This window comes from Microtus pennsylvanicus, chromosome 9 (genome assembly GCF_037038515.1).
Source record: "Microtus pennsylvanicus isolate mMicPen1 chromosome 9, mMicPen1.hap1, whole genome shotgun sequence".
Taxonomy (NCBI): domain Eukaryota; kingdom Metazoa; phylum Chordata; class Mammalia; order Rodentia; family Cricetidae; genus Microtus; species Microtus pennsylvanicus.
In genome coordinates, this window is record NC_134587.1 from 88,014,473 (window position 1) to 88,035,644 (window position 21,172).

Consider the following 21,172-nt stretch of genomic DNA (forward strand, 5'->3'; position numbering starts at 1 on the left):
GTTCCTTTAGCAACAGAACTTCTTAAGCAAATGATGCTGAGCTGAACCTAGGATCTTAAATACAAGGAACTAGGGGGAGCTCATGATCAGGCAAGAGATGGCTTTGCACTTAACAGCCGATTTTCTAAAACCTTAAAGCATGAAAAAGTTGCAATACCCACAGGCAAAGGGAGCCTTGGACTCACACAGTCAAATTAGTATACTTGTCTCAGGTTGCAGATTATACTCACCAAAAATGATTACAAACAGTGGAATAGAAATGGTATTAAAATGGATTGCTCTTAGAACCTTAGGATCACTTTAGACTGTCCAGTTATCTAGTGAGAACCTTGGCTGTGGCCTCTGAGCCTGGCATTTCAAGCCTTGAGGATATACACTCCCACTGATGTCTCCTCAGCTCCCAGTCACAATGACATAGGCCCAGCCACACTGGATTAATAACCATATTTATGTAAATGGGGTAATTTCCCAATCAACTGCCCTATTTTTTGTTTCTTTTTAAATATATACTTTATATTGTTCCCACTCTATTGAATATAAATAGCTATATTATCTTATTTTGCACTGGGACACAGAACACAGAGCTAGCAATTAGAAAGTTCTATTAAAATGTGATACATCTTATTCGTTATTATTTATTCTTCTGTATTGCTAAAACTATTACAGATTTGCAACATTGTTTTTGTTCCATACACCAGTATAATAGTTGGTCTTTTTATCTGATTGGATTTTTTTGTGATCAGTAAGATAATTTAAACCTTAAACTATAGTTTAAATATCTACCAACATATATTTATTTATTTGTATTTATTACAAAGAGTATTTTAAAGTTGTGTTTGATAACCTGCGATCCTGAGTTCTTAGGGTACTAAGGCAGTAATATGTATCACTAGTTCAAGGCTTGCTTGGGCTTTAAAGTGTGTTCAAGACCAATTCTGACATCTTAGTGAGACTCTATGTCAAAATGAAAAGTAAAACAATGTGAATAAATATGTACATGGATATCTATATCCCTATCTATCTATCTATCTATCTATCTATCTATCTATCTATCTATCTATCTTTCTTTCTATCTATCTATCTATCTATCTATCTATCTATCTATCTATCTATCTATCTATCTGAGTAGACCATTTGCTTATTTTCTGTGAGGTTATAAGTTAAACTGCCAGTACCCAAATAAGTAAATCAATAAAGATAGGGGTTTTCAAAGAGCATACTCCCCAAATATATACAACCAATTCTTCACATTGCTATACTACCTAAATAAACCTCCACCTTCTATTAACTAGAGATCAATCTCCAGCGTTGCCTGCTGGCTGAGAAATCCCAGCCCATCATTTTGATGTACACACAGTTACTCGGAGCCTCCTCTGTACCTAGTGTCCTGTGTTGGTATGACAAGCAGGGAAGTCTCTCAGCCACTCTGCCATCTGCTTGTTCAAAGTAAGAAAACAAACAAGATACGCACAAATAATAATCAGCGCCTATAGCATTTCTTTTGGGAACTGCAATGGCGCGACATGTTACCGACGTGACCCACAGTATCCTTTCAATACACTCTCTGTGCTGTCGCTTGCCACGGAAATCAATTTGAATAATCAGCACTCTCCATCGGAGTAAACAGCCCAAGTCCTAGGTCAACCTTTACAAATGTTTTTATATACCGAACTCATGATGAATCCATCTTTTTATTTTTTTTTCAGTTTTCCAACATCACTGTATTTTCCAGGAAGAGCTGACTGCTAACTAGACAACTAGCCAGATCCATAATGCTCCATGCGGACTCTGGCTGGTACATCTCCATCTGCACAGCCCGCTGCCTACCTGTTTTGAATTATGGGGCGTGGGGAGGGGATTCCAATAGACAAGGCAGTGTAGGCTCAGAGCACTTGCTCTGGCGAGGGAGACATTCTTCTCTTTTATGCTTTGAGAGTAGCTGATTATATGGGACCCCGACCAACCAGTTCACTTTAGAAGCATTTCCGCACGAAGAACACCTGACCCAGGGTTCGCTGCTGAGTACCAGGTGTAGATCTGATTACCTTCAGGTGTCGTGATGCTATCGGTACACATGGATTTTAGATCTCTTCCTGCTCTTTGCCTTCTTTTCTCCATATACTTCAAAACTAGAGTGCTTTATTTTGTTTCATTTAACCGTGTACTCTGCATTAAGCCAATAAATGCCTTGCAGGTGAGCTGTATAATCAGATCTTTCCCCATCTGACATTGGATTTCAGTTTGGAACACCAACCCATTATAAAGGGAGTGGCTGGAAGGCAAGGTCTGGATGCTCTCCGGGAGATGGACTGTATCTTGTCACATTTCATTGCCACGGAGCTATTTTTAGTAGATGACTTTTTCTCTATTATTCTCTCTTCCCTTCCCACCTTGGTCACAGACTATGCCATATTAAAAAACAAAAACTCGTTTGCTTTTATGTTTCAGAACTCAAGTTAGAAATTTCCGGTGAAGATTTTCATGATACTCATGTTGCCGCTTCCTGTTCTGTGCTCTCTCTACAGCAGAGGTTTGAAAAAAATAGAGGTAGGCTATGTCCTTAATGATTATATTTTTCTAAAACATAAAACGGCGTATTTATTTTTATTTTATGAGTGTCTGATTCTTTGCCTGCATGCACGGTGCTCACCGTGTGCATGGCAGTGCCCACTGAGTTCAGAGGATTGTATCAGATCACCTGGAATTGGGGTACAAGTGGCTGTGTGCTTTCTGATGTGGGTACCGGACTCTGGACCTAGGGACTCTGGAAAAGCAGGAACCTCTCTTAAGCTGATGAGCCATCTCTACAGCTTCCTTGTTACCCCAAAGTATAAAATGACAGCCCTGTGGTGTGTGACAATATATATCCTCCTCTCTAGTTTGTTCTTGATTGACACATGCATTCCACTTCAAATCCGAGTAGCAACGAGGGATTTCAATAACTTCTATTCTGAATGTCCTTGGAAGAAATTACAGCTGCTGTTCTTTCCGATACGCTGCTTTGGTGCAGTGAATCCTATTTGTGGGTCAGCCTGAGACAGTATCAGAATGACTGGGCATATAGGAAAGAAATTAGGAGTGGGAGTCAAGGTTGATGCTCAGTTGAGGAATCTCAAAATAGCAAATTGGACAGAAACTGAAGTAATAAGCAGTAAAATGATGTGAGGAAAGAATAGTTATGAGTCAAGATGATAGATGACAAAGACATGTAGTCTCCCCAACTGGAAGGCAGCAGGCTCAGGTGTGAGCAGCTGAATTTGGACACTATCAGTCTGTTTTTTTTCTATTCTCACACATCTGTCTTTTCCTCCCTTGCCAACTATAGATCACAGTGGAAGTACTCAGTCAATACCCCCAACACACACATGGGGTATGCCTGGACTAGAATGAATCCTCAACGAAGGAATGGCCTGCTCTAGCTATGTCTGTGATCATGGGATCGTTTCTGCAGAGATGACAGTTGGGTCAAGGTGTGATGAAGCCACTGCCTCTGCCCAGCAGGGCAGAACTGCCTTTTCTTTGCCGTGCCTCCCTGTGAGTCTTGTTACAGTGAAGATGTGCAGCTGATCGTGGGGCAGGAGGAAGGAGCATAGCCACACCATGGAGTGGAAGTTCCCAGGAAGGGCAATGGTAGGCAATTAGTTCTAGACTAAATGGGTCCACTATCTCTGCTAAGAGATTAATAACTGAGAATCGAGTTCTGTTTCTTTGAATTTAGAAAAAAAGTCAATTTATATAAATGATAATTGAAGACACAAATATTAATCTAGATGAATGAAATAATAGTACTGGGATAGATTAAAAGGCATAGAGGAGGGAATGGGGATATTTCTACAGTCTTTTAAAATTACCTTGTCAATGATTATTTAATCTGTATATTAAGCAACCGCTGGTTGTCGCACTTACAAAGATGGGTCAAATTTGATGATAACGTACGTTAACTTAAAAGAGGCAGCCTTACAGTCTGAAGTGTAACATCACATTCATCTTGCAATAGTCACAGAAGAAGCTGAACTTGTTAATACATCAACCATCCTAAATGTATACAATATTAGTTTTAAAAAGCACAAAAATATAATAACTTAAAAAAGATATCCTCTTTTGAAATACCGCTGGCCACAGTGTTCTGCAGATGAAAACCAAGTAGAGACCTTTTTTATTAGAGTCACAGGCTGTCCCTCAAATGCTTTCTTTTGAGTTGGCTGAAATGAGTGCCCACTTTTTAAAAGGTGCTATTTTAAACAATGTGTTTTGCTGTGATAAGAGATCAGAGACCTTCAAAATGGGAAAAAGGGAGACTCGTCAAATTACGCTAACCCCAATAGGACCCAAATCCTGTAAAATTGTTCCACCCCTTGTCAAGTTTTCTCAGGAACGTGTACTATTTTTCTCCTCAAGATTTATGTTAGATTTATTTATCAGTTAGTCCTGCTTTATGAAGCAAAGCAGCCCAAAGGGACTCATTTTAATTTTCTTCAAAGTTAGGAATAAGTATACAAGTCAATGTATCCTTCCCCTGGGAATCTAATAATCAATTATTAGGAAAACACTGGTATATATTCTTGCTCTGTTTTCTCACACAAGTAAATGCTAATGTCCAGGATCTTCTGTTATTATACTAGGCACTCTCTAATTTAGAGTTAAAAAATATGCTTAACAGATACTCATAATTTAGTCAAATTATTTGAAGAATATTTTAGAATTATTTGCAGTGTTCTAGATTTAAATTGTGGTGCAATAGTTTTATCACGATACAGGCAACGGCATCTTGTTCTTGGCCTCTTGTCTAACAATACACTAGACAAGAATTATTATTCCATAACTTACACCCTGTCATGTCTTATTGCTTAATTAAAGCACAACCTTCCTTTTCATGACAAGCAATTGGACTGTTAACATTATAGATGATTATCCAACCTAACATATTTTATTTTTACAGCCTCCTCTTTTCATATACACAGGATGCTCCATCTCAGGTACATCTACCTCTGAAAACATGAAAAATCTGTTTCCTTAGTTACCTTCTGGCTACTGTACAAACCGCCCCTAGCAAAATGGTGAAGGAAATATGTGTTAGGAATTTGTAATTTAGATATAAAAATAGTAGCCCAATATCTCAAAGCAAATAGTATGTGTTGACAATTGAACGTTTAATATTTTTTACTATTAACCAGGTTAACAGTAAGAAAAATCATACACGCTTGTGTTTGTAAAATAAATGTAAATAAATGCATGGGTCACACATAGGAAAACCTACAAGGTCGACTGAGGATCCCCATCACAGTAAATGAGGGCCTGGGGACATGGCCTAGGATTTAAGAACTCCTGCAGCTTTTGCACAGAGCCAGAGATAGGCTCCTAGCATCCACATCAGGTGGCTCACCAACCATTGCCTATAACTTTAGCTCTACAGGACCTACCAGCCTCTTCTGTCTCACTGGGCACATGTCCCCCTGCCCCCATGACATACATATATGCAAATAAATAAAAATAAATCTTTAAGAAGAGAAGAATAAGTAGATGATAAAATCTACCATGCATTTGGCTTTCAACATTTTTTGTTGTTTCTGCTTTTGTTTGTGGTAGGGATTTGAACCCAGAACATTCACAGGGTGGAAAGCGAAAACCACTGAGATATGACCTCAACGTTCTATCTGCATTTGTGTAAGTATACCACACAGTTCAAGCATATCGACCTCCACTAAAGTCATCTATTAATTTAATAATAATTTCATTTAACACTTTTCATGTTACCACCTTTTCAAATAAGGCAAGAACAATCCTTGAGGAAGAGAAACAAAGGGGAAGAAATCAATAAGGAAGTTCTAATTTCATTATATGACAAAACACCACCATGGTATAGGAATCAATTGATTCTACAGGAGCGTTGATGAGGGAAAGTCAAAGTTCGGTGTGAGTCTGGACATGAATACCTACACGTCCAATGTGTTGTTTGCTTGAACTTTCCAATTGGACAACTAATAGACTAAAATGGACTTGTGTCACCATGTTCCTAACAGTCTACATATATTTTATATAAAATATATTATCATTTTTCCTCAGCTATTCTAATCCAAGGTACTATTAACTCTTACCTGGATTATTAAAATAACACCCCCCCCCGTCAAACCTTACTTTCTGCCTTTCCTCCTATTTTTTTACAGTCTCACCGTGAAAACCAGAATGAACTTTGAGAGAAGGAAGGACCAGCAAGAGAGTAGAAGGAAGAATGCAGAGCAGTGGGGCAGGAGAAGAAGAAGAAATATAGAAGTATGTGTGCACACCAATGCCACAGTGGAGCACACGACTGTGTAGCGCAACTAAATTATTTTGAAATATGCAGCAGATCATATCTGTCCTCCAATCCTCTGATCACTCATCCTGAAAATGGCATCTATAAACATCCCTTCTATATGGACAAGACACTGGCAGTGGTGTGTGCTAGCCTGACTTTCTCTTGTTTTCCTGTCCATGCTAAAGAGAAGTACATGTACATGTACTCTCCTTCCTGCTAGGAACAGAAATCTTTCGCAGATTGCTATAGGGCTCCTTCCTCAAGCTCGTTCAAGCCTGACCTCAAACATTACTTTCTAATTTATGGAAGGACCTGTAATCAGTTCTCCTGCTTCACTTTTCCAGTTGTACTTATCAGCATATTCCATTTGTACAAATACACCCACACACGCGCATGGATATGTGCATTCACGTATGTGCGTATGTGTGCACACACAAACACACACACACACACATTTATTTACTCTGTTTTGGCCTGTTCCTCCCCACTAGGAGGTCAACCCCACAAGAACTAGAAAGTCACAATTTAGCTCAATTAATAATGAAATCCTCACTAATATTTGTTTGTTAGCACATACATGAAATACAGATATTTAAGGGCGTATAAATTTCTATGGAAATTATGAAATTCTAACTTGTATCTCTATTTGAGAAAAGAAACATTTGTGAGTATCTAACCATGAAAATCATTTCATTTCACAAGTTAAAACGATAACAGCGGGCAACAAAAAGAAGAGGTCATTATAGGGTATTTGTTGCTTTTTCCTTCATATGTTTCCTTAAAAATGTTAACGAATACTTAAAAATAAATTCACACAATTTTAAAAACTCACAATTTAGTAATGAATGCAGAGATCAAACAGTAGTTGGACATTAATAAATTACTCAGATGGGCAGCCCCACATCTCAAGGAACTGCAAATGGAAAAGTAGAATGTCTAAGAAAATCATACCAGTAATACCAGAGGACGAAGCACCAAATAAGTGCTCTCTTTGGATGCTTAGAGAAGACTGTATGCAGGTTTCATTGTATTGTGTGTGCTTGGAGCAGCTCGACGCACATCTCCCTAAGTTCACCATGTGACTGTGATCTTAGATGCAGCAGCTGGGAACTTAGATGTGGTGGACCATGTTCTAAAGCAGAGACTAGCAATAGCTGATTTTATTAGCTTGAGTGATAGGCTATTACGTTAATGGTTTCATTTGAGGCAAGGTGGCCCCTGCTCATCGGAGTGCTGACTGGGCTTCATTTGGTAATGACTTATAGCTTTCTGTCAGACATCAGCACTGTAATCACCCCGCACATAGAGAGAAAAAGTTAATACCCTTCGAGTACATTTTATATACCTTTATCTAAGGGTATCATCAACGTAGTATTGCAAATGCCGTACGTTTTCTGTTAACCAAATTAAAAATAATTGAATTCAAATAGAATTATCTACCAAGGTTTGGAACATATGACTACTTTTTCTATTAATAAATATTTCTAGGCGTATGAGACTAACGGCACACATTGTGATAGCACCATTTCATAATTATCCAATACGCAAATTCTTGAGGGATTTGAGTCATTTCGTGTATAATTTCATAGAGAACCACTTTAAGTATCACACGTTGCTTAGACTATAATCTGGAAGGAAGGGATGTTATGAACATACAATTACAGAACAGGAGAGTAAACACTAGCCTTAGGAGGCATAGGCTTCCTGCTCAGTTACAGGGAAATAATGTTTGAACAGCAATGTTACATTGTGCAAGTCTCAGTGCCTTGATACATTATATCTGGACACTATTAGCCATTAACTTATAAAAAGTCTTTCAGCCACAATCTTCCTCTTTATCCCCCCTCTTGTTTTAGCCACTGTGAGATGTTCCTGATGGTAAAAGCAGTTTATGGGTTTTGGGTGTTTGTTTGTTTGTTTTTTGTTTTGTTTTTGTTTTGCACAATGTTATTGAGTTATGATAACATTGTTGATATTTCTCAATTTTCACTTCTGATTTTTCTCACAGGTAGTGATGAATTTTTGTGTAGAAAACTTGGCCATTTTATGGAGTTATCTGAAGTGGGACTCCATGTTTTTCTTGAAAGACGAGGTCCAGCAAAGTGTAGTGGGGCAGACAAAGAGATGTGGCAGAGGCACATACACTTCCAGTGTTTGTGGATCACCAGATTCTAGAAGAAGCCTTTCATTTCTTGTTCCTATTTCACAGCAGTTCCCTAAACATTTCCTGGATCTACTTCTATTTCCTTCTCTGTTTTTCATATACTTTTGTCTAATTCCTGGGTATTTAGATATAGTCTCCAATGTGTGAATATTTCCTTTATTGCTAGTTTTTATACTAATATTTATTTAAGTATAGTACCTTATTTATATTCATTCCTTTATATTGTTTTCCTTTTTTTCTTTAAAATTTTTATGCAGTGAATTATTTGTATTTTTTGAGTAGTATATACATTTTAGAAATAATTTAGATAATAAATAATAAAGAAATAATTTAATGTCTTATAGTCTAAGGTAGTTTAATATCTTCATCTAAAGCAAATAGGCTTAATCTAATAATTTTACTTTAGATTATTAAGATTCTAGATTCTGCCAAATAGTTTAATTAGATTTCAGGCAAGTAGGAGCCTTACTATATCTGTCCATTTCTTTCAGGATGAAATAAATATGAGGGAAACATTTTAATATCATCACTGACTAAAACTGTGGATTAGGTATATTTACAACTATGTAAATTTCTAAAAACTGAATTCTAGGTACCAAGATTGGATTTGATTTCAAACAATCTCTGCCTAGCATATGCACCGGTTGCTATGCAACACAATTTAATACCAACAAATGTTGCCAAGTGATTTTTTTTTATACATACTGTAATTGGCTTGCAAGTCTTGCTGCACGGAACGTGTAAGGAGAAAGTGATTATTCAAATTTAAATGCTTATGTTAAAATGTTAATTTTTATAATTAAAAAAAACACAAAACCTACATCTTAAAACTGAAGAAAAGAACTGCCTTCTGTGTTAATAAATGTGCAACGCCCTGGAAAGTTCCTTCTCCACCCTTTGGGAAAGCATAGGACATATTGAGTAACTTTTTATGCTGGTCTACTCACCTAGCTTCTCTGATGAGTTGGCTGTGGAAAGCCTACATAGAGGCAGAGCTCAATTAGTGTAATTTATGTATCCTTGGACGTCAATCATTCCTGTTGAGAGGTGGGACTCGCAGGCTCTCAGTGCATTAATTAAGAACCCATCTCAGCAGAGCCATCTTTCTACCTAAGGACCAAAAGGAAAGTTTTAATTAGATTTTTAAAAGCAAGGATGTCATATATGAAAGCAAGTGTAGCTCTTTAGTTGGAACAAGAGGCAACAACTGGAAGGGGATATTCCAAACAATACCAAGAGCAAAGGTTCTTAGCCATCTGCTGCATGATGAGAAGAGAAGAGTCCATCCCAAGCGTGGGTTTCTACCTTGGACAGTCACTCTATCTCTATGGGAATCACTGAAGTCTGACTCTGTTGTTCCATTGCCAACATCATTATTGTGCCCCTGTCCAATTATTGATGCAGAGTTGATGCTGATCAAGTGTAATTCTGATGTGGAGGGCAGACTGTGTTTTCCTCTGATGACTGCCTTTTGTTCCAGGCTGGCTTCGCATGGAATATGCACTGGACAACACAGTGCAAGTTCAGCAGAAGGGAGGGAGGGAACTTGCAAAGCACATCAATTTCATTGGTCCAGTGATGGAATGAGTGTACCTTTGCTTGCTAACCTAAAAATCCAGGGACTCGGGAGAGGGGAAAACGAGCTAGACTCACTGTTGTCAGCTGCTCGAGAGAGTCTATTCTCCTGGAATGGCTTGTGTGAAGCCATCAAACATACTCCTTAGGGCTCACTTGGGAAATAATAGATACATTATTGATTAAAATATTTATAAATTCAGGGAGGGAAAACAAATTTTAAAAGCTAGTTCGGATTCTAGAAGGGGAAGCTACCTCCTAATAGCTATTAACCCTTCCCCCTCCATACTTAGAGGGGGGATCAGACCACATGCTCTGAAAAATAAAAACAAAGGAGTTTTTATGAAACAAGGGAAAAAAAACCAAAACTGCCGAAATCAAAGAAAAAAATAGCAGAAACATTAGGGAATATAGCCTAGGTCATAGTTTCTAAGCTCTAAAATTTAAAAATTCCAAATAATAAATACCAAAAAAGCACAAATATGAAATTTGTTTTAATATTATCAGTGTAATATTTCTGCTTTTTTGGAAAGGTTACAGATAACAGAGAAATATAAACCTGATCACACTGATCTCCAAATAAGTGATCTATAACATGAAGAATTTCTAATAAACACGACTGGTGTGATTCAGAGATGACATAGAAATCAAAGAAAGCTCTTCTCTCTGCTCCAAACACCAGAAAGAGGGTTTCTTGTGCCTATCTTTTGTTTTATTTTTTTAAGAGACGGTGTTTAGGAGAGCCCGTCACTGTATGCACTATAAATTTACCAGTGACGAGCATCCCTGACATATATCGAATAACAACAACGACCCTGACAAAAGAAGCTATAGATTTTACAGGTATATGGCTCGCGCAGTGTGTGCCTAAATGAGAGGATGCAATGGAAGCCGCACTGTGAAGACAATTTGTCAGGAGAATAAAGGCTAGCAAATGGTATCTCCTCATTTATGTTAATGTTCATAAAGATATTTTATAATCCTTCCTCAGCGCTTTCCTCCTCACACAGTTTCCCAGCTACTTTGCCTCATTTGCTGTGTGTATAATGTTTATTGCCCAATCCGTACAGTAGCACTCCCCAGACACAGGTTGGCAATTGTGTGGGCTATACCAATCCTGTGTGCATGATTCATTTACATAATATGGCATCCTGCGTTGGAAGACCATGATTGTGTCCTCAGATGCATGTTTTTATATCCACATAAGCCCAGAGAATATTATAAGTCAAACAATCTCTTGAACATATTGTGTTTAAGGATGTCTAATGTTCAGTAGGGCGTCTGGATATTATGTTTGATTTGTTGACCACAGGATTTTTTCCAGGCAATATTTAAATTATGATTTTAATATTGTTATCTTGTTAAATATTATTAACAAATATTTGCTCGATTTTTTTAAAGAAATATGATACCATCTCCTCTTTTGCCTTAAAATACTTAAATTTTACCTTGTATACTGAAGGCTTGCTCTTTCCAGTGACATTAGCTGTACCCACTCCTGTGTGTCCCTCATCAGTTCACATTTTCCACATATATGGAGAAAGAACTCAACAGAACAAGTACATGTCAGATTAGGCGGTGCATTTTTTTAAAAAATGATTTTAGTCAAATATAAGAATTTTCTTAATCCTTATTAAGAACCAAATTTTAGTGTTTAGGGGTAAAGAAACCTTTCTCTAAATGAAAATTTCTTGTATGCCTATAGGAACGTGACGTTTTCTGATTTCTTCTTTTGTTTTGTTTGGGTTCCTGGGGAAGTTCTTTTACAGTCCAGGCTGTCTTCCAAAGCCTGATTGTTTGGCCTCGGTCCCCCGGCACTGGGATACAGGCATGAGTCTCCACGCCCACCTTGGCAATGGTTTTATCTGAACGTTTGGGACGTTCTGCTAGAACAGAGATCCCGTTTAAATTCTAAGAGGGGCAATGTAACCATACAAAGTTTTGTGGATGGCTCTGGTATTGTTCACCATAGTAACATGTTATTTTTAGGAGGATACTTTGGTCTGTCTGGAGATGGGTGACCAATGAAAGACCAGAACTCATCATTGCCCTGATTTAATATATATGATAGGGGATTTACATAATTTCTTTAAGGCTGTTGGGTTTTTTTCATGATTTTAAATAGAGCACCATAGACAGTATTATTTTTAATGGTATTTGGGCATAAGCATCTACACCTAGCTGTGTGACTTTAGAAACCTAATAGTTTTCATCACTTAGACAAGTGCATGTTTTGAACACATAGGTAGTTCATTCACTGAAACTCGCCAGGCTAGTATTTATTAATTTACCACATGTTTTAAGCTCATGGGACTCATATCCAAAGGCAAGCCGTAATGAAGCTGTAGGTAAAATGACCCAGTTCTATGCTGTCTTAGCAGTGGTGATTAAATGGGGAAGAGTAGGCTCATTGTCTGACCTCCTTTACTTTTCCTGAGAAATTACATTGGAAGGAAGAGAAATTCCTCATTAGAGCATCTGTGAGGGGGGAAAAAAGAAGACTATACAGACCTTAAGTTAAAACTTTGAGTTCAGATGCACATGCAGATTAAATACCACCGATTGTGAGTTGAAAGAGCTTTTAAATGAAAACACTAAATGAGGATTAATTTCATGTGTCTGAATGGTAAGAGTGAAAAGTATTATTAGAGACTATTTCTCTTGATGTGATCCTATACAAAAGATTTAAAAGCACCAATTCAATCCTGTAAAAGCAAAGCCAACCTTACTCCACCACCTCCTAGGACAGTAGTTCTGAACCTTTGTAATGCTGTGACCCATTAATACAGTCCCTCATGTTGTGGTGACCCCCCAACCATAAAATTCTTTTGTTGCGATTTCATAGCTACAGTGTTGCTACTGTTATTAATTATAATATCTGATATGCAATTCCTGTGAAGTGGTTGATCAACACCCCCCCCAAAGGTTCATGACCCACAGGTTGAAAACCACTGATTTAGTATGTGTAAAGTTAGAGAACTATGCTGTTTTATGGCTTTGTTGTCTATTGTTTAGATAAATTTCTTTTTTTTTTCTTAGACCATAGAGGCAAGATGTCTGGGTGGGTTATCAGTCTTTTATCCTTGACATTTTATTATTTAGTTTTAATGCTGAGATATTTTATTGTACATGAGCCTGGAGGTTTTCTGCTTCCATGTGTTTATAAGACAGAATAATAAATAAATGATGATTTAGCCTGGTGTTCATATCTGAATTGTGGTGAGTTTCATATTTTTTAAACCTTTTCCCAATTTTGACAGGGGAGAAGCAGTCAGCTTCCAGTGACTTTTATGACATTTAAATTATTCGGGGGAGATCACTCCTTACATTTTGTGGATGCTGGGCTGTGTACGTGTTGTCAAGTACTACTTCCTTGTGTTGTGGTGCAAGTACCTCATCGCTCTGCTTCAATTATTCTGTCACTTAATGACAACGAGAAGAGCACATGAATCATGAGTTCTCTTTAGGACATGCAGTAATGTAAATTTCAAAATCAAATAGGAATTCTCTATTTGTAGTTGCCAGGAGTACCACTCCCATGCACTTTGGCAATGAAGTAACAATAGTGAGAGAAGAGTAGGAAAACCCCCATTTATTTAAGAAAACATGATTGTTTTATGTAATGAGCATTTTACACTTCCCTGTAATTTTATATGTGCATATGTTCTCTATGCTTGTTAATTGTATCTTTATTAGTTTAAATGGCTTCCTTTAAAAGCAGAAAGCGGGAACATTTTAATATTAACAAATACTCAATATTTCAAAATAATCTTGTGAATGTCATGACATTTAAAAAGATTAGCTTTTATGGGGCTATTTCTTTGAAGTTCCTGTAGAAACTATACATAGGAGATTTTAAATAGATATCTTTTCGTTATTCTCTGATGTTTTCTCTCACTCTCTCAACAGGAAGGTACACTTACTTTTTTATTTTCCTTAATTCCAAAGAAGAGGCAGAAAGAATGTAAACAAATATTTTCATCACTCTGAAAAATCTTAATGGCTTAAGGCCTTGTTTAACTGGCTCTTTTTTAATGTAAAATATGAATTTCTTTGACAACACATTTTATAATTGATATCAGCTTTACAACAAATATCTGATTGTATGTATACATAGGTATGATGTGTGATTACCATTGATTGGTTATTAAAGGATTGCTCTGAGCCTATAGCAGAGCAGGACAGAAAGTGCTGGGTGGGGAGGACTAGCCTGAATGCTGGGAGAAAGGAGGTGGAGTCAGGGAGAAGCCATATATCCCTGCTGGAGACAGACACCAGAACTTTATCCGGTAAACCACAGCCATGTGGCGATATACAGATTAATAGAAATGGGTTAGATTAATATAAGAGTTAGGCAATAAGAAGCTGAAGCTAATGGTTCAAGCAGTGATTTAATTAATACAGTTTCTGTGTTATTATTTCGGGGCTGAGCAGCTGGGAACCAACAAGGGGCCCCCCACTACATAGGTATGCAAATATTCATATATATATATATATATAATGACAGTTAATCTCAACTGTCAACTTGATGAACTATAGTGTCTCTAGGGAGATGGGACTGTGAGCTTGTTATAGAGGATTATTTTAGCTAGTTTAACTGGGCTGGAGAGATAACTCCTCAGTTAAGAGCACTGCCTGCTCTTCCAAAGGTCCTGAGTTCAATTCCCAGCAACTACATGGTAGCTCCCAACCATCTGTAATGAGATCTGGTGCCCTCTTGAGAAAGGCCTGGTCAGCTATCCTTATCAACTTAGGTCATGAAACCAAATAGAGATAAGCTTAACAAAACTGCCATATACAGTCTTTTCATGCACGCTTCAGTATTGCCAGGGCAATAAAAAAAATGAGGTAGGATGATCCAGCTATGTGGGTGGACAAGGATTATTGATCCCTTAAGAAAAGAGTAAGTTATCTAAACAGAGCCATCTATCTCTCTCTATCTAACTGTGGACACAGTATGACCTCAAGTTCCTGCCGACAAGACAGATACACTCTCTATCCTGGAACTGTCAGCCAAAACAAAACCTTTCTCCTTTTAGTCACATTTTCGCCAGGGTACTTTGTCATAGCAAGAGAAAGAACAATGACCATTATGCCAAGTAGGAAACTCTGGAACGTTTTCCATCGTTAATAATAACAGTCATGTGATGATGGGGTGGAAGACAGTTCTAGGGACTGACACTTCTATTTCCTCCGTGAACTTTGATTGGACTCCTTCACAAGTAACAAGCACCACGTTGTATTCAGAAAACAGGAAGAAATACGCAAACCAGATGAGGAGACTCTCCTCATTAAACTTTTATTTTTACTAGATATAGAGAGCTCTTATCAAAGATCTCAGGGCATTTTTACCTAGTCTGTTCCCATAACTACCCATTTTAATGGCGTACTGATACTACTCTCTGTCCATGGGTGTTCACTTTCCTCAAATGTTAGATTGTATATATTTTCACTGAAGTCTGATTTGACATGTAAGATGAAGGAAAAAGCAATTCTAAATTACTCCCAGGCATTCAGTTTAAAGAGAAAATTTCAAAGATACATTTATGGCTTAATAATTAAATCTGGGTGAAGATGCCTGCTGGGAACTGCTACAGTAACGAAATAGAATGGCAGCTTTCAAATAACAAACAAAGGGCGTTTTCTTCCAAAGATGTGAACCTCAGCGTATTAGTATTTAATTGGTTTTGAATTTTTAAATGCATAATGGCCGAGTTCCTTGGTAAGAAGTTTTGGATAATCATTCAAGTACAATCTCAGGAACATGGGGTAAGAATCAAATTCTCAATATCACTCTTTAGCAGGGACTCTGAGTGCCTGAAAGATCTCTAATTTCCTTGATCCCAAATCTGAAGTTTTCTCTCTCGCCAACACCATGAGCCATAAGATACTCAACCTTCCACAGACTGAGCTGACGGTGGGAACCTGAGATCAAGAGCAGTGAGCATGCATAAAAGACAATTAGGGAGCGTTTTGATACTGGCCAATGGATCAAAATCATAGGAGAGGCTAAGACTATGCTTGAATTCAGAACTTACATTGACTCTCTTGTAAGATTAATTATGCTTTGTTTAAAAAGATGATCCCAGAAAAATAACACTAGTCAGGAACCTAAGGGGTCACCAAGACGCAAACATTTACCAACTCTTTTAAAGACATTCCTATACTGGTCATCAAAAGATCTTGAAAAGTAACTCCATTTTATTATTATTACTATTGTTATTATTTTTTTATTTGAGCTATACATTTTTCTCTGCTCCCTTCCCTTAAGTAACTCGATTTTTAAGTTGATATTTTGTCCTAAACCCCTTTCAGGTGATTAGACATAATCACATTTATATCTATTTATATTTGCTTCTATTTATTTATCAAAAACCAAGGAACAATGAAAGTTCACTTTGCTCTAAGGAAACAACCTTAATTTAAAGAAATTTTTATGTGATTATTTTGATTCCAGAAGTCTAAGGACAGCAAGGCAACTCCCAGTCTTTGTGGGCATCTCAGGCCATATAAAATCACAACACTCTAGAGTACTCTCAGAACAGTTAGGCAATTCCAATTTGTGTCCATTCTCCTTCCTCATTTCCTTTCCAATAAATAATGGATAGACCAACAATGGGGCTTGCTGACTTTCTAATTCTCCTTATATACAAAAATTATCTGCTGGAAATAAATTAGCGTCTATACAATCATCTGCAAATGGTTGGAAAGTAATTTGGTGGTTCTTAAGATGCTGCGTGTGTTCTGTTTTGTTTTTGAGCCAATTAATCACTCCATTCGTTTGCTTGTTCTATGCCTACCCTTTCCCACTCATCCCCACCTCTAAATAATCCCTTCCACACAAAAGTAGCTAGAGAGCCTTTCCATTCTTTTTGACCCTCTTATCTTGAGTTGCTATCCAATTTCCCATTAATTAGAACACAGTGACAGAGCAATGGTACAAATGCAAATATCATGCAAATCTCTAACGGAAAGCTCTTCTGAAAGCAAACACAATTGATAATTATGTAAAGTTGGTATCTCTGCTGATTACAACATTATCTGATTTATGAAAAGGATATTTTGGGTAAGCAGAATTTCAAATTTCCTGCTACTTAGCCATTTAATCACCATCACATTAATTCCTATTGTGTTTGCAATCTTCAGAACACAGGGTTACACACACTTGTGTATATTAAGCAATGGACATGAGAAATAAAAAAGATAATCTGAATTGAAAGTTTATAAGACTTCTCCAAATATCCAGTGGAGAGGGAGGGAGTGAAGCATTCTCTTTTTACTGCATGGCTTCCGAACACCGTTTTCACCGATTTATGGAGATTCTGTTGCTTATGGTTCCATAGAACCAGTCCCTTCATGTATTCTGGCAGGTCACAGATTGGGTAGATGTTGGGTGGGCCAACTCAAAGCCCGGGAAGCAGGATATCTGGGAGGAGCTTCAGTGAGGGTCCAGTGAGGATCAGGTAGGTATTCCAGAAGCCAGAGATCATGAACCAGACCAACAACTCATTGCAATAAACATTTGCAAGTAAAGCAGAGTGGACGAAATTGTAAGCTGCACGACACACCAGAACTCACACTGCCACTAGGGCGTAAGAAGAGATGTTGGGGAGGCAGGAAAAGTGGAGGAGCAAAGTGGGTCTTTTTTGTAGTTGGTGTTGTTTGTTTTTTTTGTTTTTAATTAATGTATTTTTTATTTTCTTTTGTGGAGGAACACTAAGGGGATGAGGAGCAGATATGGAGGGAATGGGAAATGATCAGGACCGGGGTTCATGATGTGAAATTCCCAAAGAATTAATTAAAAAAATGTTTTTTAATAAAAGAACAATATTTTCTTCTTGGGATTTTTTTTGTCATGGCCTATTAGCATACTCCTTTTCTCATACACATCTTATCTGTTCTTCCAGCCCTACCATCTCCCAGCACCTATCCAGACAATTCTCAGTCACCATTGACATTGGATTTCCTGCTTCAGATTGTAATTAAAACAGATTGAAAGATTAAGGAAAGATTTGACAGCTAATTTTGTGCCCGATAAGCAAAATATATACAGAGTTTTTTTTCTTGGACTCATTCTCTTTTCCTTTCCCATTTAATTTTAGATTCTTTCTGCCTTTGAGGTTTTTATGTAAGTTTGAGATTGATACATAAATAAAATACAGCCTGACCATATCTCATTAATCTTCTATACTCTGAGTTACAGAGCTCACTCTGGCGCCCAAGGTGGTAGAACCAGCGGAACAACCATTTTCAGAGCAAAACTTATTCATAAAAATAAACATTTGTCTCTTTGCTTCTTTGTTGACATATAGCATGAAGTTCCTTCATTTCCTTTTATATTCGTATACTCAGGAAAGGTATTGTTGTTTTAGTCATTTGACTTCGGGATACATAAAAAGTTACAAAAGCCATATGAGTCTAACATATTAAATTAAGAACCCATTACCTTATATAGTCACTGAATAAATGAAACTTTATTAAATACACTTGTTTATTAAACAATGATTATTCACACCTTACCAGGAACCCTCGAATCCTCACTAATATTAAAATTCAACAGGGGTTTCTTTCTTTTTTTTTTTTTTTTTGGTTTTTTGAGACAGGGTTTCTCTGTGGTTTTGGAGCCTGTCCTGGAACTAGCTCTTGTAGACCAGGCTGGTCTCGAACTCACAGAGATCCACCTGCCTCTGCCTCCCGAGTGCTGGGATTAAAGGCGTGCACCACCACCGCCCGGCTCAATAGGGTTTTCTAAATCCAGAATTCTTTTGCCCATTTCATTAACTAATAAGAGCTTTACAAATATTTATTTATGCTACTTTTATAAATATATCTTTTACAATATTCATCTTTTGCTTCTTTATAAAATAGATGTGATGTTCAAAAGGATCAACAGACTGTACACTGTAGATGTGACATAAATCAGTTCTGCAAAAATGACCTGACCAATGATAATATATATCAAAGACATGGTTTTATCTGGGTTGTGTACAATTTATAATGTCAAACAGGATTCTTATAATCTTTATGTTATCTTCTGAAATCCCCATCTTTGCATACTGTAAACTGATGCCAAAGGGCTGTCAAGAACATATGAGGGTCACAGATTTTATGGTCCCAAACACATAAAAAGTGTGAGTCATATTTTCTCCTTGGGGTCTGAAAAACTTCAACCACACGACTTAATTTTGAGAGCTTTGTTAGCTTCACGTACAAGTCATTCTAGAGACTTCTTTGAATTTTATCCTGTAATCACAGCATGGGATTCTCTATATTGATTATTTTAGTTAGAATGTATTAAGTAATATAGGTACGAAGACAAATTTCTTCTAACTCCAGAGAAACTATACATATTAAACAATGGAAGTTTATTGTGTCAGAATGGGAGTTTCCTTCCATCTGTTTCAGTTTCTTCCTGCAGGCATGAATCTATCTAGGGAAGAATTTTCTATCCTTTTCTGGATGTAGGGTGGCCATGCATTTGATTAGATCAGAAAGAACGTAAGTTTTTCTCTATCACCTTGAGTTTTCCAGTATTTCCATTGCATGGGAGATGGATATAGTAGTGGCTTATCTGACCAAAAGGATGTTAATAACATGTACGGAGTAGCAGAGCCAGGTAGGGATATCGGTTCCCTGAAGCACCCAGTGGAGATGATGCCCCCTGCTAGCCCAGACTAGTTACACTGCCACATCAAAGAGGAACTCATCCTGTTTTATTTAACAGATTGTTCACGGGCTTTCTTTGTAATGTAACTTAACCTTTTCTCTAATACATCTGTTCATGGTGGGACTACAAAAGCTTCTCTGGGAGGCAGAACAAACAAAACAACCTGGTCGCGCTTTCAGATCCCTCTGAAGAGTTTATCCTGGGCTTTCATGTTCTGGAGTCCCTTCATGTTAGCGGGGCTTCTGCTCTTGCTTTCCCTTGTTCTGCAGAGGGAGAACGGAGGTGAACAGAGCAAACACTGTGACATTTCTTTCCAGGGATACAATGAGAAGCATAGGTAGATGACATTACATCATTTGTCTTCCACTGTTTCATGGCTTCTATGGTCGTTCATGATCTGTTGAGGTCCAGACCAAATATCATCTCCTCCAGAAATTACATTAGCATTTTTGAGGTTGATGTGATGTTTTAATTTTGCATTGTTCTCATAATTATAGCTGTATGTAGAGCTTCCCTGCATTCCTTAATGCCCCATATGTACCTTTGTTATCCTCTATTAAAATAACAGAATGGCTCTCCTGAAGGATTTATATAGAGTTTATTGTGTAGAATTATTTGTGTTTTACAGATATTTAAAACATCATAAATACATTTTATTGTGATGGTGAATAAATTTGCATTTATTAAATAATTAAAATGCTATATTTAAAAACATCAACTTAATAATGTATCTTGCATATGAACCATTTATAGTCATTTAGAAATTACGTAAGCAAATAATAATAATGTTTTATTGTGTTCAGTATAGACACAAATAAGTATCAGATGGAATTAATTACTTTTCTTTTCAACTTAATATTGTCATATTTTTTATATCTAGGTAAAAATTAAAAACATAAGAATATACAGACGTTAGCTGCTATAATATTGTTAATCACATGAAGATCATCAGACTGATCTAATTTGGGAGGGAAAACTTGTGATTTTCACTTAGTGTCTTATTTACTAGATTTTAACATCAAATCAAGTATCTCCTATCAAATTAAGTCATAGTAATTCCTTGATTTTTAACATGAGGGTTAGCTATTAAGCCTGTAGATTAGCTTGCCTTTGTCAGTTGACTTCCAATAACATTAGAATCTGAAAATACACACATGCATGTGTGTGCTCACACCCACACACACCACATATATGTTTATGTAGTGTAGCCAAATATGTGGGTGAGCCAGCCTGATGGAATGTTAATAATCGCTGTGTCTCAAACTTTGGATTTTTCCCTTGGAATATAGTTTTCTCAGGAAATGTTTTTCCTCTGAGAACAGAAACAGCCATAAAAAGGTCAGAGATGGGCCAGGGAACTGACCCAAACCTCACATACAACCCATTTTCTGAGCTTTGTCTGTTGGTGAAGTTCTCTGACCATACAGATGTTGTTCAATCAAATAGCACAGTTCATTTTATAAGTGTATGT

At 37.2% G+C, this 21,172-nt stretch overlaps 1 long non-coding RNA gene across 1 annotated transcript in view; it reads right to left on the reverse strand.

Moving 5' to 3' along the window:
• LOC142856917 (uncharacterized) overlaps positions 1-21,172 on the reverse strand; it is a 387,814-nt gene that overhangs the window by 124,525 nt on the left and 242,117 nt on the right. The window contains exon 2 of the long non-coding RNA XR_012911745.1: positions 9,407-9,569. This is a non-coding gene — a long non-coding RNA (uncharacterized LOC142856917). The remainder of the gene's footprint in view (positions 1-9,406; positions 9,570-21,172) is intronic.